Below are 26,098 nucleotides of genomic sequence, written 5' to 3'. Positions count from 1 at the left end.
TGTTCATCGCTGAAGAGTCCAGATCATCAGTTTGGGTTTAGCTTTACATACAGTATCTTATTTGGCAATCCCTATATAAATGAAGTAATATCAAAAACTAGGAAATGATACTGAAGAATAAAATACTTCGTTAATGAATGAGTCAACTGACATAATCTTGCTGGATGTAAAACTTACTGAAATATACATGCACATGTACATTCATATTTTTAAAAGGCCAAAGACACACTGTAGCTTTAAACATCACCCTCTGTTTTCTTTTAAAACAGCCAGAGAAGCAAGCTGAAAATTATTAGACATTTAGACTAATTAGGAATAAACATTCACAATTATCATAATGTGTTACTAAAAACCCAGATATTTCTTGGTCTGATCACAACAGCCAATGCTGAAGAAAAACTATTAATTACTGACAGACAGTTAGCTTACAAGTGAGCTGCATTTTAAAAACCTCCTTTAAAATACAATTGCTAAATGCCTTACAGTGCTGTAATGTGAGACAGGTTCAAATCTTATTACTTCACTGAAATTAAAACCTAAGTTTTAATACTGTTCAAGTCGAACAATGATTCCACACTTTATTGCTTTTGAAATCCCTTGATGATCATAGGGAAAAATGCCCCGGAGAAAAAAAGACTGTTTTCGATAAACAGAAAATACAGTTTGCACTCTTAGCCTCTTTGTCATCACAAAAAAAGGATTTAATGCCAATTCTTTAAAAAAAGACTTTTTTTCCCACAAAATGTGCACCTTGTGTGCCATTTGTAAAATCAGTTCACTTTCTTTTATTTATTACTGCAGCGCGGCAAGGCAATAAAGAAGCTACCGATAGCTAATAAATTACATGCCTTTTAAAACAATTCTCTTGCTACAAAAACATGTAACTACAAAGGTTTACATTTACATGGTACATCATATGAAATGTCTATATTTGTGTCCTATTAACCATTTTGGCAAATTGTGGACTTTTACCAAATAGCTAATAGGAAAAAAATATATAGTGATCCACACATGTTCATACGACATAAAAGCCGTTCTAAAACTACTCATGTATTTGCACTTTATAAAAATGCTCCAAAATTTATTTTAAAAACATTTAAATAAATTATTTCATGCATCAAAATGGTACTCAAGGATCCTCTAATCAGGATTAAACTTTACTCAATTACTGAGAACTAAGAAAGTATCTTTTTCTTCTAATTTATGTTCCTAGTATCACATAGTCTTTTAAAAATCATAATTTTAGCAGTTACTTAAAATAAATTATATAGAAGGTAAGATTGCTGGAATGTAACCCAGAATGTACCAATTCTGATTCTTAATGAATATAGTATAGTACTTATAGAAAGATACAGAAACTAGGTAATTTCAGAAACATTAAGGAACATCTGCTTATAATCTTTCTTTTAAAAGAATATTATCTTCACATATTCATAAGAATTGCTTTTAAAATCTTAATGAAAGTAAGTTATTTTGTGTCTCTGGTTTGTCATGTACAAATGAATTCCGATATAACTATACTCCAATTTACAGGATTAAATTGTTAAATTAATCAGGGTATTTTCTTAATGCTTTCATGCTCCAATCATGATGAGAATATATTTATGAGGTAGTGTATTGCCTTTTATTATTAATTTCCTCCATTTCCTGTAATAGCTATTATAGCGGTGGCTCTTTTGTGTGTGATTCATACTTACAAAATTTCAACTTCGCTAATTATGCATGAACGTGCTTCAATGTTTGAAGCACAAACAACTTTGTTTCATTTCATCTTTACTTCAAGATGACAATTCACTATACAGATGAATGAAAACTTTATATCCTGTAGCACTCGATTTCTCCATTCAAATCTACTTTTTCTCCTTTCTTTTGAAATCAAGTTGATTAGGAATATGTGGGAGATATATTTTTTGAAGAGTTCACTGAAATAAGTTTATTTCATTTTCACAGATTATTTATAGGAGAATCACCATCATAAATCATAATTGTATAACATATATCAATGTATGTGGAGAATTCTGCTATATTTCATAACTTATTTTTGCTTCTTTTTAATAGTAAACGCTCGTTTGCTGAAATCATCATTGCCTTTCCCCACACTGTAGTTGATATTAAATGATATTATTCTCAATTAGTGATCAAGAAAAATAACTGGCAAAATGTCCTACTTTCTCTACCTCTTACATCTTATTCATAAAATTTTATTCTAAATATTTAATTACTTGGATTATCCTCTTTTTCACTGGGGGAAGGCTAATTATATTCTCCCTCTTGCATCACTAAGAATGTACATTCAAAATAGGCACAGCTAGGTATCATTAACTCCATATATATTTTGTTTGTTTGTTTGTTTGTTTGTTTTTAGATGGAATCTCACTCTGTCGCTCAGGCTGGAGTGCAGTGGCATGATGTCAGCTCACTGCAACCTCTGCCTCCCGGGTTCAAGCCATTCTCCTGCCTCAGCCTCCTGAGTAGCTGGGATTACAGGTGCCCGACACCACGCACGGATAATTTTTTGTATTTTTACTAGAGACAGGGTTTCATCATGTTGGCCAGGCTGGTCTCAAAATTCCTGACCTCAGGTGATCCACGTGCCTCAGCCTCCCAAAGTGCAGGGATTACAGGCGTGAGCCACTGCGCCCGGCCTAACTCTATATTAGATGGCAAAATCAAATAGTGGTTAGATTTCTCAAGGTTATACAGTAGAATGGTTTCCCCAACTTCCTGTTTTCACTGTTTGACAATGCCGCTTCTTAGCTGCTAGGGAAAAACACGTATTCACTGACATTTGTTCTAGTAAATCCAATTAAACACCATATTAAGTGCTATTTCATTCAATACACATAAAATAATGTTGGCTGGGAATGGTAGCTCACATCAACAGCATTTTGGGAGGCCGAGGTGGGCAGATCATTTGAGGTCAGAAGTTCAAGACCAGCTTGGTTGACGTGGGGAAACCCCGTCTCTACAAAAAATACAAAAAAATTAGCTGGACGTGGTGGTGCGTGCCTGTAATCTCAGCTACTCGGGAGGCTGAGGCAGGAGAATGGTGTGAACTCGGGAGGTGGAGCTTGCAGTGAGCTGAGATCACGCCACTGCACTACAGCCTAGGTGACAGAGCGAGACTCCGTCTCAGAAAAAACAAAACAAAACAAAACAAAACTTGACTTGCACATAAAATAATCTTGGCACTTATCAGACAGTGGAAATAGTAGCTAGTTCTTGGTGCCAACTGAGAGCAGTAGGTCAAATTCATTTGTTTTACTAATTATCTTCTTAGAAAAGATGGAATATTAACTCTGTCCTCAACCCCCTTAATTTGGTTAAAAAAAAAAAATCTCAAGTGAACTGTTATTTAGATTTCTTGGTCTTGTTTGCAATTTTTTTTTTTTTTTTTTTGAGATGGAGTTTTGCTCTTGCTGCCCAGGCTGCGGTGCAGTGGCGTGATCTTGGCTCACCGCAACCTCCGCCTCCCGGGTTCAGGCAATTCTCCTGCCTCAGCCTCCCGAATGGCTGGGATTACAGGCATGTGCCACCATGCCCGGCTAATTTTGTATTTTTAGTAGAGATGGGGTTTCTCCATGTTGGTCAGGCTGGTCTTGAACTCCTGACCTCAGGTAATCCGCCTCCCACAATTGTGGGATTACAGGCGTGAGCCACTGTGCTCAGCCTGTTTGCAATCTTGAATGGAAAAGTGGAAAACGTGAAGGTGAACACTTCTGTTCTCTTTTTGTACCAATATGCAACTCGTGGTCCTATCTCACTTACCTGTTTATGTTATATGCAGAAGTGAATGACACTAAAAGAAACCCAAGCACCCCCCAGGTGTCAGTCTTCCCCTGTCTTCTCCAAGATTTCATCAGTTATCTCTCAACATGTTCCCAGTGTTCTGCGTATCAGCCGTGGGCCTCATTAGATTGAACAACGATTACCTATTAACTTTGTGTTCTCCGCCAGTCTATGACGGCAGGAGTATCTTTCCCTAGGCAATACTGTGTTCCACTGTTTAGCATATAATAAATAAACAGATTTGTAATGATAAGTATTTGTATAATAAATGAAAGAAAAAAAAAAGAGTGCCACTAATATAGCCAAAAAGAACGTTCTTACAGACTCTCTATAAATCTTTTTCTAATGTACAATTCTTAAAAACTAAACACTGGCTGGTTCCAACCCACTGTTTCCTAATAAGATGCTGCTCTAATTAACAACATCTACTTCAGAAATATGACTAGGATCAGAATAAAATTTCTCTCCTTCTGTCACCATAAAATCTGACCATCTCACTCTAACTAATTGATATCCAATCAATCAATGAGAAAATAGGTGATAATCTGGCACTGTCCTAGTTGTGTGACAGATATATGTATAGACATTGCCCCTTTCCTCAAGAATCTCAAACCTTGTCAAGAGAACAAGGACACAGAGCATAAAATGCTCTAGGAGCAAGATCAGGAATTATACTTCATCATTTAATGGATTTAGAGTTTGAAGGAGCTAAGGTCAAATCTTGTGAATGCCACTTCCTACCTATGTACTCTTAGTTGAGTTACTCTACTACAGAAATGAGGTTAATGACACCTTCGTCATAAGATTGAGACTTATAAGATATAATGCATGTAAAAGGTTTATCATCATAGTGACTGGTATGTAATAAACAATAAATGAGTGCGAGCACTGCCATTACCAAGTTTTAACAGCAAGTATGATCCAGGTACTAAAAACTATAAGTGTGTATGACTAAATAGAATTTTAAAGGATGGGGATCGTATGAGTGTGGGCAGAAGGAGGAAGGGAACAGTATGACCCAAGTTAAAAATGGGAGTCAGCATGACTGAGGGGAGCTGTGGAAACTAAAAACTGGACAGTAGATGGAGCTAGATTATGGAGAACCTTAAAAGCCAGAGTACTGGTTTGATGTCATGGGCAACAGGGAGACTTTTTTTTTTTTGAGACAGAGTTTCTCTCTGTCACCCAGGCTGGAGTACAGTGGCGCAATCTCTGCTCACTGCAAGCTCCGCCTCCCGGGTTCACGCCATTCTCCTGCCTCAGCTTCCCGAGTAGCTGGGACTACAGGCACCTGCCACTGTGCCCGGCTAATTTTTTGTATTTTTAGTAGAGACGGGGTTTTCACCATGTTAGCCAGGATGGTCTCGATCTCCTGACTTTGTGATGCACCCGCCTCAGCCTCGGATTGCAGGCGTGAGCCACCGCACCCCACCAACAGGGAGATTTTCAAGTGGGAAGAACCCTATGACAAGAGTGACGTTTAAGATTTGTCTGACTACATTGCGCATGATAGTTCAGAGTCAGAGGGGTAAAGCTTTTATCTTTCTGCCCCCCTCCCCTTTTTTTTTGAGACAGAGTCTCGTTCTGTAGTCCAGGCTGGAGTGCAATAGTGATCTCAGCTCCCTGCAACCTCTGCCTCCCGGGTTCAAGAGATTCTCCCACCTCAGCCTCCAGAGTAGCTGGGATTACAGGCATGTGCCACCACGCCTGGCTAACTTTGTGTGTGTGTTTTTTTTTAGTAGAGATGAGGCTTCACCACGTTGGCCAGGCTGGCCTCGAATTCCTGACCTCAAGTGATCCTCCTGCCTTGGCTTCCCAAAGTGCTGGGATTACAGGTGTGAGTGAGCAACCGTGCCCAGCCTCTGGGGCCCTTTATTGCCTCGGTTACCATGTGTTCTTTCTCCTCGATTTTCTGAGTTTCATGGACATCTTACTCTAGTTTCTCACTTTTCTAATTATTTATTTTCAGCTAGAAATTTCTATTCTTCATATTCTTGAATTGGGACTGCCCTCCACCCTCATATACTCAGTTCCTTGGGGGGGTTCATCTGCTCCCAATAGTTCATTTAAATATATACCAAAATGATTCTAAATCCACAGTTCTGAATGCAGAAAAAACAGCCCTCTCTGGTTTAGTTGTATTACTGAAGAAAGGTAGTTAAGTTAGGTTTGGGAATTGAAAAGAAATGTCGAGGTGGCAAAATGGCAACAATTTTGGCTCTTTTTCCTTGGTTCAAGAAAGGCTAGGAACTTGAAGGAGGCGATTACCATTGCCTAGGTTAATTATATAAGAACACAAGGCATCAGCTCAATGGCTCACCTAGTTCATAACTGTCTCTGATTAAGGCTTCATTGAACTACCTTCCACCAATGACCATTAACCTCACAGGGTTAGAAATGTAGCCCAGATATTTATATCTTTTCATAATAACTTGTTAGGGATCTTTAATTCATGAACTTATTAGGTCTATTTCTATTTTTAGTTTGTGCCATTGCTTGGGACAAGTTCTGTAAATTTTATTATTGACCAGAGAAAGTGGAATTGCTTCTTATTTTCCCTAAAATTAATGTATATTTAAGGGAGACACTTGAATTTAAATATTTCAGAAATTTTCAAGTCCTGCCAATATCCTAACTAAAAATCCAAAAACCTGATCTTCCCTTTCAAGTGTTTAAATTCCTAGGCCAAAGTGGCCTGACTCTTTCATAATATTGATTTCTATGATCTTTATGTGAGCTTTGCTCTAGAAAAGTGAAATATAAATATGGATTATATCTATTAACACTGTGCCTTTAAATCATTTGAACTGAACCTCCACTTACTGTATCTTCAAGGTCTATCTTACACAGATCACATTTCTGGGTAGTGACAAGGGTCAAAAAAATGTTAACATAGCCATTCTATTCTGACTATAATCTTGAAAGGTTACTAGAGGCCCCAGTAGACAGATAAAAGGTTTAAGGAAAAAGCAATTTCACTGCTGTAATTTTTTACAGATACCTCAACTAGTTCATTTTCTTTGTAAAATAAAAGCATTTTTGAAAAACCCTTCAAAACGCAAAAGCAGAGGACCAAGTGCCAACAGTGTTTCTCAATGACAAAAGGAACAAAATGTCTGCAGACAATCAGAAAAGAGCTAGGAATTTAACAAACCAAATGAAGTGTGTTCACTTCTAACTAAACAAAATGCACCACCTCTGATTCCTTATGCAGAAACCTTGTATCACATAATCATCTGTTGGGTATGACAGAATTTTTGAAAAACAATGTAAAAACCAGAGTTCAAATCTCCAGTCACAAATGTGAGCATGAACAACTTCCTCAACTTCTTGGAGAATCATTTTCTTCATCTATGAAATAAGGACAATAATATCTACCTTGCAAGGCTGTAGAGAAGATTTGTGATAATGTGGACAAAATGCCTAGCATAGTATCTGACGCAAAATAGATATTTATAAATACTATATATTTTTATTGCATATCATCTAGTAGGTAAGCTTATAAAAAATTAGTACCTTTCATAAAATTGTGTAATGCTTTTTTCTTTTCTCTTTTTTTAATGAGAAGGGCCACATAAACTAACATTTACATTCAATCATTATGAATCTGTTATTAGTGTTATCACACTATGGCCAAGTACCTACTTAGGCAATTTAAACTTTGATTTCTAAGAATAAGTAATTGGGAAGGGAGAAAAACATTTAAATTATGTAACATTTAACACATTGCACCTAAATTAAAAAGTAATTATTCTCTGGAGGATTAAATGGGAATACCCTAAAAACACAAAGTTTTTAAAGAGTGGTATAGATTCCCAGCTCACTGTGAAAAATTCCCAACTACTTTCAGAGCTTTTAACAACTCCAACATGGCTAACAGTAGGTAAACAGAATATAAAAGCAGATGGTTCGGACAATCTGAATACAAAAAAAGCAGGTGTTTAGCAAAACAGAAGCATTTGCCAGTTTGCCAATGCTGCTGGTTCCTGCCTCAACACTCTGCTTGCCTCCCCCTACCCCACATCTGTTCACTAGTTCTTACATGATACATTAAATTGACACAGAGGATGAAGACTAACAACCTGCAAACCAAGAGTCTACAGAGGAGATCGCTGTTATCTTAAAAAAGGATTTCCTCTTCTTTGAGGTTTCTCTCACTGTTTTAATCTTAGAAAAGTGGAAAAATTTGTCTTTCTTCACAAGTAAGACATGTTCCATATAAAGAGATATTAAGGCCTGGCTTACAAAACCCATTAATATAGACAGATGCAAACTAATTTAAAGCTTAAACCATGTCTGCAGAGTATACTCTATATTGCTCAAGTACAGTAAACAAAGAAAGTACCATAAATTAGCTTCTAGACACCGAAAGAAAGCAATCACAGGGTGTCTTTACCAGATGTGGAACCAAACTACGTGTTTCTCACAAAATTTTTCACTTTTGTTTTCCCTCTGAACAAACTAATCTGGGGACTTCAAAGGCGATTATGATATAATTTAGAAGGAGGCTGACACAGTAAGTGAAATATGCTGAGTGAAAAGAATAACATTAACAGTCATGTGGTGAGAGAACCCAAGACAGGAAACAGTTCTCCTGTTTAGATTTTTTTATTTGTGTGATATGGGATTTTGGGGGGAAAATATATATAACTATGTGGACTTCAGTGGACACATGAAAAATGAGCATAGCTCAGACCTCGGTAAAAAATGGAACAGTAAAAAAGATCCAGGGTATCTCCAAAAGAGGTTAGGGATGCTCAGAGTGGATGTTGGTAGATACCAAATGAGGAAAGGGGCCTTTGTCCAGTGGCCAGGGAAGTCGAGGTGATTTTATAGAAGGGGTGAAGATGGTAGGTAAACTTAGTTTGTACGTGGTAGCTATAGAACCTGTGGTTAGGTTTACTTTACTAGCAATCAGCCTCTTAGTTGGCTATCCTAGCTTTTACTACATCACTTGTACTGAAGTTTCAGGGACAGGGATGATGACGATAATATGAACAGCTCTCATTGACTGAATGCTCATTATGGGGAAGCACTATGCTAAGCACTTTATATACTTTATCTCATTTAATCAACATGGTAAGTCTAAGAAGCAGGTAGACGTTCATATCACAATTTTATCACTGAAGAAATCACATTAATATCATGCCAATTAACATCACAATTTACCACAAAAGAAATTGAGAAGTTACCACAAAAGAAAAAGAGAAGTTATGCGTCTATTGAGTCACATAATCTGTATGTGACAGGGCTGGAACTTAAACCCAAGTCAGAATAATGTCAAAGCCCATACTCTTAACCAATTACTTTTTATATATGATCATGAAATGCTCTCTCTTTATATATGTATCTATGTATCTGTATTGATATAGATATATAGATATACAGATATATCAATACAGATATATAGATATATAGACAAGTATATCAATACTAGACAGGATTAAACTATGAACTATTTACAAGTATCTGATAGCATCAAATGTGGTTTCATATTCATTTACACTATCATTCATATTTTAAATGGGTTTTTCTATATAATATTGAAGTTCTGACTATTAATTAAAGCCATTTAATATCTGAGATTAAAAATTATACTTTTCTTTAGCTGCTTAGAAAAGATGATTACGGCCGGGTGCGGTGGCTCATGCCTGTAATCCCAGCACTTTGGGAGGCTGAGGCGGGTAGATTATGAAGTCAGGAGTTCAAGACCAGCCTGGCCAAAATGGTGAAACCTCGTCTCTACTAAAAATACAAAAATTAGCGGGGTGTGCTGGTGGGTGCCTGTAATCCCAGCTACTCAGGAGGCTGAGGCAGAGAACTGCTCGAACCCAGGAGGCGGAGGTTGCAGTGAGTCGAGATGGCGCCACTGCACTCCAGCCTAGGCGACAGAGCGAGACTTCATCTCAAAAACAAACAAACAAAAACCCAAACTCCCCGCCCCCCCCACAAAAACAAACAAAAAAAAGATGATTATATAATAATTTTACTTTTTCTTCCATGTTTTTCTTAGACTTCAGCACAAAATAATAGCAAATGTTTATTAAAATGTACATGCCACTCATTGTGCTAACCCGAGGCTTCTCAACTTCAATACTACTGACATTTTAGGCCAGATAATTCTTTGTTGTGGGGCTGTCTTGTGCACTGCAAAATGCACCCAGACTCTTATCACTAGATGACAGTGGCACCCCTCTCCCAAATTGTGACAACCAAAAATATCTTTAAATATCATCAAATGTCCTCTGGAAACTGCTGTCTGCACTAAGTAATTTACACATATTTACTAATTTAACGTCCACATATACCATAAGATAGTACTATTACTATTCTACTTTTATAAATGAGGAAACTGAGATAGTACAATTAGGTGTACTATTTGACGTAACAGAATGAATAAGTGGTAGAGTTAGAATTTACATTTAAGCAATTCAACTCCAGCAACTGAACGTTCACCCAGCACACCATACCTCTTCTCCAACAAAATAAAAGGTAGGCTTCTTAGCCCTAAAGGATTATGAAGGATATATGTATGTATTTTCTGGTTTAACTTGCTACTATTACCTGGGTAGAAGTTAAGGGGGATATAAAGACAGGGCTCACATAGCTCCAGTTTCCCTGCTCTGTACTGCTTATCTTAAGATGGCATAATATAGAGGTTGTTCTATTCTGGGGGGGGGTTAAGAACTTCTTTGTGAATCTGATCAAAGATATTAACTCTCTCCCAGAAAAATATACAACGTATTACATGCCGGTTTTTTTGGTCTTAAGAGGATATTACCTGCAGAACCTGAGTTTAATTTCTGTCCCAACAATTACCAGCTGTATGACTTCGAAAAAGTTACTTAACCATGTTGACCCCTAAGGTCCCCTCTGCAAAATGAAGAAAAGCGCATTTACCCCATGTGATTGTTGTGAGGCTTAAAATGATTACACGTGTGAAACACTAGCAGAATACTGGCACGTAGAAGTTACACAATAAACAGCATTCCTCCTCTTGATAATTACATTTTCTTGTTCAGCCCTTTGTCTACAAAGAAAGCCTCATCCGCTTTTCAATATGCTCTGAGATTTTTGGGCACACTGCTTATCATCCATGTCTTCCTTCAACTCTCATATGCATAGAAGATAAATTAGGTCTTTATCCTTATTTGTTAGCTGTTATTATTATTTGGTCACCTTACCCCAATGCCCAAGGCTTAAGGTAAAAAAAGAAGGAAAAGAAGGCATTTCTCCTTGGCTGTGTTTCCTTACCAATGTTAGAAGTAGAATTTTATGGCATTGTTGCAAGGAATAGAAAAAATTTATGTAAAATGTTTGGGATTGTCTATTATAGGTGATTAACATATTTTTTTTTCTTCCTGGGGTCTATTGCACACAATATGGGGTTTCCTCTAAAATGTTATCCTTTGAGTATCTAAAAACCCACATTATTAATTAAAGTAATACATTTTCCCTTACTTTTGGGGGGATTAGTTTTTAAAGAAGAGTTAATCCACTACACGACCTCACAGAAACACTATTTTTTTACTGTCATGAGCAACTTTTGGTGTGAGTCTTCTTGAAGCTGTGTAACTGGTTCTCGCGTGTTATGCAATCGTTCTCTATTGCGCTGATAAAAATATTTCATTATTTTTGCTAGTATCAAAACACTCAGAAATCTCCAAAAGGGCTGTTGAGAAAAGTATGGAGGACCAGGGAGCAGAGGAACCTTGGAATGAAGTAAGGGCAAGTCCACTCCTATGGCCTTTAGAATATGCATTGTTTCTAAGAATGATGTATCAAATAAAAGTTTCTGCTTCTCTTCTGTATTAATTTAAAAAAAAACAAATACCTCTTGCTTAGGAGAAAGCATAATACAGATTTTATTTTAAAGCACAGGTGATCTAAGGTTTGGAGAGAGAGAATGCTAAGATACTAGCTTACCCAGAATTCTGATTGAGTCTGAAGCATAATGCCAAGAAAAATGGCCCCCGAAGACCAACTGTTTGGGGCTTTTGATGAGAAAGAGAGTCTTAGGTTTCTTAGGAACCACTGCTAAGGTTACTTACTAAAGTAATTTACGATAAGAAATCTGGCTTGACTTTATATACAGAAGCCCTGGTATTTAATATCTAGACTTCATAGTATATGCTAAAGCACTTTTTCATAAAACAATAGCTCTTTCAATTTAATATTATACAAGCATCACACAAACAATTTAACACTGTATTTAGTCACAAAATAGCCAAGCGAAATATAAAATTCTCTCCCAACAGGCTGCTTCTCCATATATCTTTATGCCTGGAGCCAAAATCCATCACAAGCGAGAATACTCAAGAGAAACAGTAATATAAAAATCTTGTGTCCTTCCCATTCTCAGTTCCTCTGAACCAATGCAGAGCGCTCCATGGTCTATGACATCCAAAGAAGATCATGACAAAAGAAACTACAAATTATCCTGTCTCACAGTAAGTCATAATGTCATTTCAAGTGAAGCAAAACACAAAAAGAGATTTCACAGATAGTCAAACACTCAGTTTTAAAAGGTCCTCCAAATCTGATCTATGCTGTTGTGGCAGGCAGAGACTATAAAGGACAAAACACCTTTAACGAAACAAGACATAATGAACACTTATTGCCATTGGGGAAGGCAATGGGAGCACCATTTGCAGCCATCAATAAGTGAAAGAGGCAAGATGGCTGAAGGGCAACCTGCAGTTTGTATTTTTTTCCCTCTAGGACTAGGCCACTGTTCAGAATAATTCTTTTTTTAAAATAAATAAATGATCAATCACGTCGCTTACCTAGTTAAAAACATCCAATGGCACCCTATTTCTTTTCTTTTCTTTTCTTTTTTTTCTTTTTTTTTCTTTTTTTTTGAGATAGGGTCTTGCTCTGTCACCCAGGCTATAGGGAGCAGCATGATTTTGGTTCATTATAACCTCCACCTCCTGGGCTCAAGTGATCCTGTTACTCACCTCAGCCTCCTGAGTAACTGGGAGTAGTGGTGTCACCATTCCTAGCTAATTTTTTGTATTTTTAGTAGAGACAGGGTTTCACCATGTTGCCCAGGCTGGTCTCAACCACCTGAGCTCAACTGACCCATCCGCTTTGGCCTCCCGAAATGTTGAAATTACAGGCATGAGCCACCACGCCCAGATGGCAGCCTATTTCTTACAGGGCAAAACCTTCCTTCCTTAGCTTGCTATGGAGCATCCTTCCTGTTCTGGCCCTTCCCAACTATAGTAATAACTTAATAGAAATAGTAATAAAATAATAGAAAAAAAATTTCCCTAACTGCTATTGTATCTTCCCACAATTTTACCCCTTCAATCCCTCTGATACGGACTAATCATGTCATGCTCTTTAATACTCCCATGGCTTTCTGCCTACTGTTCCCTCAGCTGGGAATAATCATCCTCTCCTTTTCAACCTGGCAAAATCATCTCCATCTTTAAGACCTGGTTCAAATATAATTTTTCTTAGGATGCTTCTCTTGACGTCTTTCATATGGAACTTCATTCATTTCCCTTGTCATTCTGTGCTGTCAATTATTTGTTTGTCCATCTGTCTCTTCCACTCACCTGTGAGCTCTAAGCATAGGGACTGGGATACAGTAGATATTCAATAAATGTTTACTGAAGAAATGAATAAACTACAATACTGAAAGACCTACTCCAGCAAGTGGAATGACCTCGGAAAGGTAATTCGTATCTCTAGGCCTTAAACTGCCATCTGTAAAATCAGGAAATGGTGAAAAAAATTTTTTTAAAGATGTGAAACCATTTCTTTAAATAAGGGCTTACCTGGAAGACCAATATGAGCAATATGAGAAAGTAAGTGATATAGAAAGTAAGCACTTTAAAGTAAAGTGCTCTGTTTCACAGAAGGAGAAGACAACTTGCCAAGCTCCTCCTCCTCCCCTCCTTGTCCCAACCACAGAGCAAACTGAAAAACTACTAGACTATATATTATATGATCTCTTTCAGTTCTAATATTCTATGATTCCATGATGTTATTCAATAGTGTTTCATAGCAACACACACAAGAATTATTAAGTGAAAAATTCCTTTGTTCTATCATCCTTTAGGAACGGAACCTTCCATTTGGAACCATATTTTCCTATAGTGGATTATTTTGTGGAGGTATCAAATTTGGACTAGCTGTGCTACACAACAGTGAGTAACCATGGAGCTGTTTATCCCACTAGCTTACCAGATAAAAGCAGGTGATTTGTAACAATCATTAATTTTAGGTACAAAACACTGCAATGGATAACACAGATTTAAAAAATAAAAAACAAATTGTTGATTAATCTTTTAAGAACCAGGTCTTTATTACTTATGCCTGGAAAAATAACGTAAATGCCTATAATTTCAATTTTCATGTGCCTCTGTAGTTAAAAGCTCAAGGTCTCAAACACTGGTCTATAATTCATTAGCTATTATTGACATTTATTCTGAGGCTTCATTTCCTCATCCCTAAAATTGGTATGATACTTGCTTTATGTAGTTGTTATAAAGACCAAAGTAAACAAAGTATCCAGCATACTGGTACATGGTAAGCCTTTGAGACAGTCTATACTTCATTCCTTAATGAATGCTAGCAAATACAAAGAGACAGCCTTCACCAGAGTTCTACTAAGGAAAAAAAAGTCATGTGTTGGACAGATCACATTCACAACTAGCCATCTTACTACTGGCAATTTACTAAGAGGAGAAGACCACGCTTGAAAATATCCCAAACTTGAATTATAACTGAGACAGCAAATTTGGAATTAATATTTGTGATGGGTATAACATCTTATCTATAAAGGATAGGGAAGAACATTTGGTTCAGAGTGTATCACCAACAGCAATAACAGCCTGGATTCCAAGGTCTCACTACCTAACAAGAGCATTTATTTACTGAACATCCAGTTAGCGATCAAGAATGATATGGTTGTACTCTAACGATATTGTTTTCTTCAATTACCGTTTAAATATTCGAAACTACATTTTGGCAGAAAATTCTATGAAAAAGAGACCAGTCTCACTTTTTTTTCTAAATTTATTTTTTATTTTACTTTAAGTTCTAGGGTACATGGGCACAATGTGCAGGTTTGTTACATATGTATACCTGTGTCATGTTGGTGTGCTGCACCCATTAACTCATCATTTACATTAGGTATATCTCCTAATGCTATTCCTCCCCGCTCCCCTCACCCACCCCATGACAGGCCCCTGGTGTGTGATATTCCCCTTCCGGTGTCCAAGTGTTCTCAATATTCAATTCCCACCTATGAGTGAGAACAGGTGGTGTTTGGTTTTCTGTTCTTGCAATAGGTCTGCTGAGAATGATGATTTCCAGCTGCATCCATGTCCCTACAAAGGACATGAACTCATCCTTTTTCATGGTTGCATAGTATTCCATGGTGTATATGTGCCACATTTTCTTAATCCGGTCTGTCATTGATGGACATTTGAGTTGGTTCCAAGTCTTTGCTATTGTGAATAGTGCCGCAATAAACATACGTGTGCATGTGTCTTTATAGCAGCATGATTTATAATCCTTTGGGCATACACCCAATAATGGAATGGCTGGGTCAAATGGTATTTCTAGTTCTAGATCCTAGAGGAATTGCCATACTGTCTTCCACAATGGTTGAACTAGTTTACAGTTCCACCAACAGTGTAAAAGTGTTCCTATTTCTCCACATCCTCTCCAGCACCTGTTGTTTCCTTTTTAATGATCGCCATTCTAATGGGTGTGAGATGGTATCTCATTGTGGTTTTGATTTGCATTTCTCTGATGACCAGTGATGATGAGCATTTTTTCATGTGTCTGTTGCTTGCATAAATGTCTTCTTTTGAGAAGTGTCTGTTCATACCCATCGCTCACTTTTTGATGGGGTTGTTTTTTTCTTGTAAGTTTGTTTGAGTTCTTTGTTGGTTCTGGATATTAGCCCTTTGTCAGATGAGTAGATTGCAAAAATTTTCTCCCATTCTGTAGGTTGCCTGTTCACTCTGATGGTAGTTTCTTTTGCTGTGCAGTAGCTCTTTAGTTTAATTAGATCCCATTTGTCAATGTTGGCTTTTGTGGCCAATTCTTTTGGTGTTTTGGACATGAAGTCCTTGCCCATGCCTATGTCCTGAATGGTATTGCCTAGGTTTTCTTCTAGGGTTTTTATGGTTTTAGGTCTAACATTTAAGTCTCTGATTCATCTTTTTTTTTTATTTTTTAATTTTTTAAAATTATTATTATACTTTAAGTTCTAGGGTACATGTGTAACGTGCAGGTTTGTTACATATGTATACTTGTGCTATGTTGGTGTGCTGCACCCATCAACTCGTCAGCACCCATCAACTCGTCATTTACATCAGGTATAACTCCCAGTGCAATCCCTCCTCCCTCCCCCCTCCCCATGATAGGCCCCGGTGTGTGATGTTCCCCTTCCCAAGTCCAAGTGATCTCATTGTTCAGTTCCCACCTATGAGTGAGAACATGCAGTGTTTGGTTTTCTGTTCTTGTGATAGTTTGCTAAGAATGATGGTTTCCAGCTGCATCCATGTCCCTACAAAGGACATAAACTCATCCTTTTTTATGGCTGCATAGTATTCCATGGTGTATATGTGCCACATTTTCTTAATCCAGTCTGCCACTGACGGACATTTGGGTTGATTCCAAGTCTTTGCTATTGTGAATAGTGCTGCAATAAACATACGTGTGCATGTGTCTTTATAGCAGCATGATTTATAATCCTTTGGGTATATACCCAGTAATGGGATGGCTGGGTCATATGGTACATCTAGTTCTAGATCCTTGAGGAATCGCCATACTGTTTTCCATAATGGTTGAACTAGTTTACAATCCCACCAACAGTGTAAAAGTGTTCCTATTTCTCCACATCCTCTCCAGCACCTGTTGTTTCCTGACTTTTTAATGATCGCCATTCTAACTGGTGTGAGATGGTATCTCATTGTGGTTTTTAAATTTTTGTATAAGGTGTAAGGAAGGGATCCAGTTTCAGCGTTCTACTTATGGCTAGCCAGTTTTCCCAGCGCCATTTATTAAATAGGGAGTCCTTTCCCCATTTCTTGTTTTTGTCAGGTTTGTCAAAGATCAGATGGTTGTAGATGTGTGGTATTATTTCTGAGGGCTCTGTTCTGTTCCATTGGTCTACATCTCTGTTTTGGTACCAGTACCATGCTGTTTTGCTTACTGTAGCCTTGTAGTATAGTTTAAAGTCAGGTAGCATGATGCCTCCAACTTTGTTCTTTTGGCTTAGGATTGTCTTGGCAATGCAGGCTTTTTTGGTTCCACGTGAACTTTAAAGTAGTTTTTTCCAATTCTGTGAAGAAAGTCATTGGTAGCTTAATGGGGATGGCATTGAATCTATAAATTACCTTGGGCAGTATGGCCATTTTCACGATATTGATTCTTCCTATCCATGAGCATGGAATGTTCTTCCATTTGTTTGTGTCCTCTTTTATTTCACTGAGCAGTGGTTTGTAGTTCTCCTTGAAAAAGTCCTTCACATCCCTTGTAAGTTGGATTCCTAGGTATTTTATTCTCTTTGAAGCAATTGTGAATGGGAGTTCACTCATGATTTGGCTCTCTATTAGTCTGTTATTGGTGTATAAGAATGCTTGTGATTTTTGCACATTGATTTTGTATCCTGAGACTTTGCTGAAGTTGCTTATCAGCTTAAGGAGATTTTGGGCTGAGACGATGGGGTTTTCTAAATATACAATCATGACATCTGCAAACAGGGACAATTTGATTTCCTCTTTTCCTAATTGAATACCCTTTATTTCTTTCTCTTGCCTGATTGCCCTGGCCAGAACTTCCAATACTATGTTGAACAGGAGTGGTGAGAGAGGGCATCGCTGTCTTGTGCCAGTTTTCAAAGGGAATGCTTCCAGTTTTTGCCCATTCAGTATGATATTGGCTGTGGGTTTGTCATAAATAGCTCTTATTATTTTGAGATACGTTCCATCAATACCAAATTTATTGAGAGTTTTTAGCATGAAGGGTTGTTGAATTTTGTCAAAGGCCTTTTCTGCATCTATTGAGATAATCATGTGGTTTTTGTGTTTGGTTCTGTTTATATGCTGGATTACGTTTATTGATTTGCATATGCTGAACCAGCCTTGCATCCCAAGGATGAAGCCCACTTGATCATGGTGGATAAGTTTTTTGATGTGCTGCTGGATTCGGTTTGCCAATATTTTATTGAGGATTTTTGTATCAATGTTCATCAGGGATATTGGTCTAAAATTCTCTTTTTTTGTTGTGTCTCTGCCAGGCTTTGGTATCAGGATGATGTTGGCCTCATAAAATGAGTTAGGGAGGATTCCCTCTTTTCTATTGATTGGAAGAGTTTCAGAAGGAATGGTACCAGCTCCTCCTTGTACCTCTGGCAGAATTTGGCTGTGAATCCCTCTGGTCCTGGACTTTTTTTTGGTTGGTAGGCTCCTAATTATTGCCTCAATTTCAGAGCCTGCTATTGGTCTATTCAGGGATTCAACTTCTTCCTGGTTTAGTCTTGGGATACTGTATGTGTCCAGGAATTTATCCATTTCTTCTAGGTTTTCTAGTTTATTTGCATAGAGGTGTTTATAGTATTCTCTGATGGTAGTTTGTATTTCTGTGGAGTCGGTGGTAATATCCCCTTTATCATTTTTTGTTGCATCTATTTGATTCTTCTCCCTTTTCTTCTTTATTAGTCTTGCTAGCAGTCTATCAATTTTGTTGATCGTTTCAAAAAACCAGCTCCTGGATTCATTGATTTTTTGAAGGTTTTTTTGTGTCTCTATCTCCTTCAGTTCTGCTCTGATCTTAGTTATTTCTTGCCTTCTGCTAGCTTTTGAATGTGTTTGCTCTTGCTTCTCTAGTTCTTTTAATTGTGATGTTAGGGTGTCAATTTTAGATCTTTCCTGCTTTCTCTTGTGGGCATTTAGTGCTATAAATTTCCCTCTAAACACTGCTTTGGCTGTGTCCCAGAGATTCTGGTATGTTGTATCTTTGTTCTCATTGGTTTCAAAGAACATCTTTTTTTCTGCCTTCATTTCATTATGTACCCAGTAGTCATTCAGGAGCAGGTTGTTCAGTTTCCATGTAGTTGAGCGGTTTTGAGTGAGTTTCTTAATCCTGATATCTAGTTTGATTGCACTGTGGTCTGAGAGACAGTTTGTTATAATTTCTTTTCTTTTACATTTGCTGAGGAGTGCTTTACTTCCAACTGTGTGGTCAATTAAGTGTGATGTGGTGCTGAGAAAACTGTATATTCTGTTGATTTGGGGTGGAGAGTTCTGTAGATGTCTATTAGGTCCGCTTGGTGCAGAGGTGAGTTCAATTCCCGGATATCCTTGTCAACTTTCTGTCTTGTTGATCTAATGTTGACAGTGGGGTGTTAAAGTCTCCCATTATTATTGTGTGGGAGTGTAAGTCTCTTTGTAGTTCCGCAAGGACTTGTTTTATGAATCTGGGTGCTCCTTTATTGGGTGCATATATATTTAGGATAGTTAGCTCTTCTTGTTGGATTGACTCCTTTACCATTATGTAATGGCCTTGTCTCTTTTGATCTTTGTTGGTTTAGTCTGTTTTATCAGAGACTAGGATTGCACCCCTGCCTTTTTTTGTTTTCCATTTGCTTGGTGGATCTTCCTCCATCCTTTTAGTTTGAGCCTATGTGTGTCTCTGCACATGAGATAGGTCTCCTGAATATAGCACACTGATGAGTCTTGACTCTTAACCCAATTTGCCAGTCTTTGTCTTTTAATTGAAGCATTTAACATTTAAGGTTAATACTGTTATGTGTGAATTAGATCCTATCATTATGATGTTAGCTGGTTATTTTGCTCGTTAGTTGATGCAGTTTCTTCCTAGCATCAATGGTCTTTACATTTTGGCATGTTTTTGCAGTGGCTGGTACTGGTTGTTCCTTTCCATGTTTAGTGCTTCCTTCAGGAGCTCTTGTAGGGCAGGCCTGGTGGTGACAAAATCTCTCAGCATTTGCTTGTCTGTAAAGGATTTTATTTCTCTTTCACTTATGAAACTCAGTTTGGCTGGATATGAAATTCTGGGTTGAAAATTCTTTTCTTTAAGAATGTTGAATATTGGTCCCCACTCTCTTCTGGCTTGTAGAGTTTCTGCTGAGAGATCTGCTGTTAGTCTGATGGGCTTCCCTTTGTGGGTAACCCGACCTTTCTCTCTGGCTGCCCTTAACATTTTTTCCTTCATTTCAACTTTGGTGAATCTGACAATTAAGTGTCTTGGAGTTACTCTTCTCGAGGAGTATCTTTGTGGCGTTCTCTGTATTTCCTGAAATTGAATGTTGGCCTGCCTTGCTAGGTTGGGGAAGTTCTCCTGGATGATCTGCAGAGTGTTTTCCAACTTGGTTCCATTCTCCCCATCACTTTCAGGTACACCAATCAGACATAGATTTGGTCTGTTCACATAGTTCCACATGTCTTGGAGGCTTTGTTCATTTCTTTTTACTCTTTTTTCTCTGAACTTCTCTTCTCATTTCATTTCATTCATTTGCTCTTCAATCACTGATACCCTTTTTCTTCCAGTTGATTGAATCGGTTACTGAAGCTTGTGCATTTGTCACGTAGTTCTCGTGCCATAGTTTTCAGCTCTATCAGTCATTTAAGGACTTCTCTACATTGGTTATTCTTGTTAGCCATTTGTCTAATCTTTTTTCAAGGTTTTTAGCTTCTTTGCAATGGGTTCAAACTTTCTCCTTTAGCTCAGAGAAGTTTGATCGTCTGAAGCTTTCTTCTCTCAACTTGTCAAAGTCACTCTCCATCCAGCTTTGTTTGGTTGCTGTCAAGGAGCTGCGTTCCTTTGGAGGCGGGGAGGCACTCCGATTTTTAGAATTTTCAGCTTTTCTGCTCTGGTTTTTCCCCATCCCTGTGGTTTTCTCTACCTTTGGTCTTTGATGATGGTGACGTACAGATGGGGTTTTGGTGTGGATGTCCTTTCTGTTTGTTAGTTTTCCTTCTAACAATCAGGACCCTCAGCTGCAGGCCTGTTGGAATTTGCTGGAGGTCCACTCCAGACCCTGTTTGCCTGGGTATCAACAGCAGAGGCTGCAGAAGAGTGAATATTGCTGAGCAGCAAATGTTGCTGCCTGATTATTCCTCTGGAAGCTTTTTCTCAGAGGGGTACCCAGCCATGTGAGGTGTCAGTCTGCCCCTACGGGGGGATGCCTCCCGGTTAGGCTACTTGACCCACTTGAGGAGGCAGTCTCACCGTTCTCAGATCTCAAACTTCGTGCTAGGAGAACCACTACTCTCTTCAATGCTGTCAGACAGGGACATTTAAATCTGAAGAGGTTTCTGTTGCCTTTTGTTTGGCTATGCCCTGTCCCCAGGGGTGGAGTCTACAGAGGTAGGCAGGCCTCCTTGATCTGTGGTGGGCTCCACCCAGTTCAAGCTTCCCTGCCGCTTTGTTTACCTACTCAAGCCTCAGCAATGGCGGGCGCCCATCCCCCAGCCTCGCTGAGGCCTTGCAGTTAGATCTCAGATTGCTGTGCTAGCAAAGACGGAGGCTCTGTGGGTGTGGGACCCTTGGAGCCACGTGGGGGATATAATCTCCTGGTGTGCCGTTTGCTAAGACCCTTGGAAAAGTGCAGTATTAGGGTGGGAGTGACCCAATTTTCCAGGTGCTATGTGTCACGGTTTCCCTTGGCTAGGAAAAGGCATTCCCTTACCCCTGTGCTTCCCGGGTGAGGCGATGCCTCGTCCTGCTTTGGCTCTCGTTTGGTAGACTGCACCTGCTGTCCTGCACTCACTGTCCAACACGCCCCAGTGAGATGAACTCTGTACCTCAGTTGGAAATGCAGAAGTCACCCGTCTTCTGTGTCGCTCATGCTGGGAGCTGTAGGCTAGAGCAGTTCCTATTCGGCCATCTTGGAACCGCCCCAGTCTCACTTTTAAGAATCACCTATCTTGAGAGAGGGGCTCTACAAACATTCCACTAAAAATATAGAGCACAGAAGACAAAAAAAAAATGGAAGCTCTATTATCATTAAAAACCAAAAGTAAACTCATGGCCATAACAGGTGAAATTTAACACCTCTATTTCCAATATAGCAAATGAAAAAGATTTGAAACTAATGATAGGATCTTGTATATTTCAAGCAATCTGCACCTGCTGGTATTTCAGTAATAAGTTTGAATTTCTTAGTCTTGATTTTACTTTGAAGGCATGCAAGTTACACATTTTTATATGCTATACTAAATAGGTAGAAAAGAAAACAAAGAGTTAACCAAAAAAATGAAAGTATATAAAACCCAAGATGGATATGCCAGGTATTCTGTGCTACAGGCATTATTCAGCATTAGGTCAACCATAATGTTTAAAATGAACTCTTGAATAAGGATGCAATCATAAAAAAAATTGAGTGACTTAATTGAATGGTAGCAGTAGCAAAAGTCAGAATAGATACTCCTGTCAAATAAGCACTGTGATTTTAGCCTCCTCTTAATTAATTTAACCAATTCCCCAGTTTAGGCTTTTTGCTTGATCAAAGTATATATCTTTACTTTTTTTTTTGAGATGGAGTCTCGTTCTGTCACCCAGGCTGGAGTGCAGTGGCGCGATATCGACTCACTGCAAGCTCCGCCTCCCGGGTTCACACCATTCTCCTGCCTCAGCCTCCCAAGTAGCTGGGACTACAGGCGGCCGCCACCACACCTGGCTAATTTCTTTTTGTATTTTTAGTAGAGATGGGGTTTCACTGTGTTAGCCAGGATGGTCTCGATCTCCTGACCTTGTGACTCGCCTGCCTCTGCCTCCCAAAGTGCTGGGATTACAGACGTGAGGCACTGCACCCAGCCTATCTTTACATTTTTAACTTCCCATCCTTAATAAACTAACGTTATATACTAAGTCAATTGAACTTGTAGGTCTGAGTATACTTTGTTTTCATTGAGAAAGAGATTTTATCTTGGCCTGAGTTTAGGAAATCGTGTTATAGTGAAAGGCCCTCTTTGACACATTGATTTTTAGTAAGGAGTAGGGAAAGGAAAAAAGAAACATTTTTAGGGATTCTGCAAATGTTTCTTAAATCAATGTTATAAGGAAGAATCAGGTATACACAAGTAAGGACCACCTATCATGGGAACAGAATGGTCTCAGAGCTGTCCTGATATGATCAAATAGCCAAAGATGATTTCTGCTTTTCATTAATTCATTCAATTTTCATAAAATTTGATTGGGTTAAAGGGTGGGAGTAAGACACAGGTAGTGTGGAATATTCTGGACTTGGAATAGCTTTTCATGTCTTCATGACACATGGATCTACCCTTCACAGTAACGTAAGGGTAGGATGAAGAGGTCCTTGGATACAAAGCAGATGTCTACCTGAAAATACTCAGGAATTTTTTTTAAGTTGGGTATAATTTATATACAACAAAATTCAACTTTCTCAAAAGGATAGAGTTTTATGAGTTTTGACAAATGCATATGGATATGTAACTACCACCATAATAAAAGTTTCCATTACTGCAAAATGCTCCCTTGTACCTTGTTGTACAAACCTCTCAGCCCACTCCCATCCCTGTACTCAGGGATTCTTACGTTTGGTAGGACCTGTTCTCAAACAGAAAATTAGACTGAGCATCAAAAGGACTTGGGGTGGGGTTTTAGAAACTGGAGTATGACATGGTATCTGCTCTTCATAGCCCAAACTGCTCACAGAAGAGGTGGCTACTCTGGTGTTGGGTATATGTACTCAGTTGTAGTTCCAGCTCCGTCACTTAGCACAGTATAGCTTATTCTTTTATTCCTTTAATAAACATTTAACTGAATTTGATTAATGTGAGCTTGATAAATATACCAACATGTGTTGAATACTGTGCCAGATGCTGGAATGGACAAAACCAAACATGATCCCTATCCTCATGGAAGTTACAGTTCTATGAAAGAGACAGATAATAATTTAATCATCGCACAAACATTATGACAAACTGTGCGAGTTGCTATAATGGAAAAGTACAAGGTGCTCTGAAAGTATATAAAAAGATAACATAACTTAGTCTGGGAGATCAGGGAAGGCTTCCACGAGGAGGTGTAATTTAAGCAGAAAGCTCAGGGGTAAGCAGGAAATAATGGTGAAAGGGGAAGGCTGGGAGAAACAGAAAAGAATGTTCCTGACTGAAGAAGTGATATGTGTAAAGGCCTGGAGTTATAAGAGAGTTTGTGCTGCTCAGGGTCTTAAAGAAGACCAGTGGGCTGGCTAGAAGAGTGTGGTTTACATGAAGTTAAAGAGGAAAATTGAGGCTAGGCCACTAAGGGCCATATACCTATGTAAAGTTGGGTTTTATCCTAAAAACAACAGAAAGTTATTTAAACAGGCAGAAAGGCAAAATCAGGTTTATAATCAGGTTTATATTTTTGAAGACTACCCTGGCTACTACATATAGTGAATGTACAATATAGGCTGAAAGTAGGGGGAAGGTGAGAATAGATTCAGGATTCAAGTTAGGAGTATAATTTAATATCCCAAGTAAAACAGATGGTCGCTTGGAGTTGAGCTATAGAAGAGACAGAAACAGATAGATTGGTGATATATTTATGAGGCAAAAAATATATATTAGAACTTGGTAGAGAGTAAGGAAGAAATGAAATAAAAATGATTCCTAGGTTTCTGGCTTATCCTAGAATGGTGCCATTCATCAATTAAAGACTAGGTTTATTACAATAAATATCACTGAACGCCTACCATGGGCCAAGCACTGAGGATTCTGAAAGAAAGATAAGTATATAGAAAAGTCTCACATAATGGGATAAAAACCAAGACAAGGATAAGCACAGAAAGAAAAGATACTCAGGCCAACAGTAGGGGAGAGCAGGGAAAAGATGGCTGGAGAAGACTTTCAGGATTTTGTAACTACATAAAATTCTTTAAATAATAAAAGAATCCTAATCTTCCAAATAAGGGAACTATCTCTACTTCAAAGGAATGCGACCTGAAAAGGGGGTGGGGCTACAGTTGCTGCCTGTTTTGCTAAACTCTGCATTTGAAAGAATTTTATTTTTAAATTGTTATTTATAATTTTTTAAATTTAAAATTTATTAGTTTTCTTTTTTCTTCTTCTTCTTCTTCTTTTTTTTTTTTTTTTTAAGAGACAAGGTCTCAGTGTGTTGCCCAGGCTGAAGTACAGTGGCACAATCATAGCTCATTGTAGCTTTGAACTCTTGGGCTTGAGTGATTCTCCTGTTTTAGTCTCTCAAGTACCTGGCACTACAGGAGCATGCCACCACTTCTCAGCCAATTTTTCCATTTTTTGTAGAGACAAAGTCTCATTATGTTGTCCGGGACAGTCCTGAATTCCTGGCCTCAAGTGATCCTCCTGAGTGCCTCAGCCTCCCGAAGTGTTGGGATTCGTGGTGTGAACCATCGCACCTGGCCTGGCATAATTTTAGATATACAGCAAAGTTGCAAATATAGTACAAAGAATTCCTATATACCCTCCATTTAGTTTTCCCTAAGGTTAACATCCTATATAACAACGGCATATTTGTCAAAATAAAAATATTTCCAGTTGGGAAAATAGGAAGAAGTATTCAGGTGGAGTTTTGTGTCCCTCTCCCTGTTGCTTTTGTTCTCTAAGCCTGCACTATGAAGGATGCTTTCTCAGGATTCTTACCTTTTTTTTTTTTTTTGCGGTAGGGAAAGATAGGAGAAACTGTCTGGTGGGACTGTGATGAAACAGCCTGCAAGAGGGTATAAAATCTCCATATATCTAAGGCTACCTGGGGCTTCACTTTCTCTTGCCAGCCCACACTCGGCCTCTACCAATTTATTAACTATCTAGCCCCGTTATACTTACGGCATTCATGAATCAACCTTAGGTAAGAAAGTGCTCATGTTCCTTTTTTCCTAGCAAGTATCTATCTCTGCTTACATTTCTGGCGATTTGGTGGTCCTTCCACTTCAGTTGTCTGGCAGATTCAAGAAAAGTCATAAGCTTGCAGTTTTCCCAGCTTTATTGTTGTTTTAGGGGTGAAAGTCATGCTCTTTCCAGCTTTCTAGGCTCCAAATGGAAACTGGAACTCCTCTGTTGTTTTTAATCCTAGAATTTGAGTCTAAAAAGTTCTCAAGGGCAATCTAGTTCATTCTTTATTTCACAAGTGAGAATACTAAAGCCCTAAAAGAAATAACTGACTTTTGAATATTTAGTGATAGAGTCAGGGCAATCCTACTTATTTACAAAGTGACTCAGTGTGTGTGTGTGTGTGTGTGTGTGTATATATATGTATATATATAATGTATATATAATACACACACACTACTTACAGATATAGATATATATTTACTTATTTACACAGT

The 26,098-nt window shown here is 38.3% G+C and overlaps 1 protein-coding gene across 1 annotated transcript in view; it reads right to left on the bottom strand.

Moving 5' to 3' along the window:
• RANBP17 (RAN binding protein 17) overlaps nucleotides 1-26,098 on the bottom strand; it is a 439,101-nt gene that overhangs the window by 148,949 nt on the left and 264,054 nt on the right. The gene's annotated exons all lie outside the window — the stretch shown is intronic.

This window comes from Macaca mulatta, chromosome 6 (genome assembly GCF_049350105.2).
Source record: "Macaca mulatta isolate MMU2019108-1 chromosome 6, T2T-MMU8v2.0, whole genome shotgun sequence".
NCBI classification, from domain to species: Eukaryota; Metazoa; Chordata; class Mammalia; order Primates; family Cercopithecidae; genus Macaca; species Macaca mulatta.
This window is presented reverse-complemented; position numbering and strand designations above follow the sequence as displayed.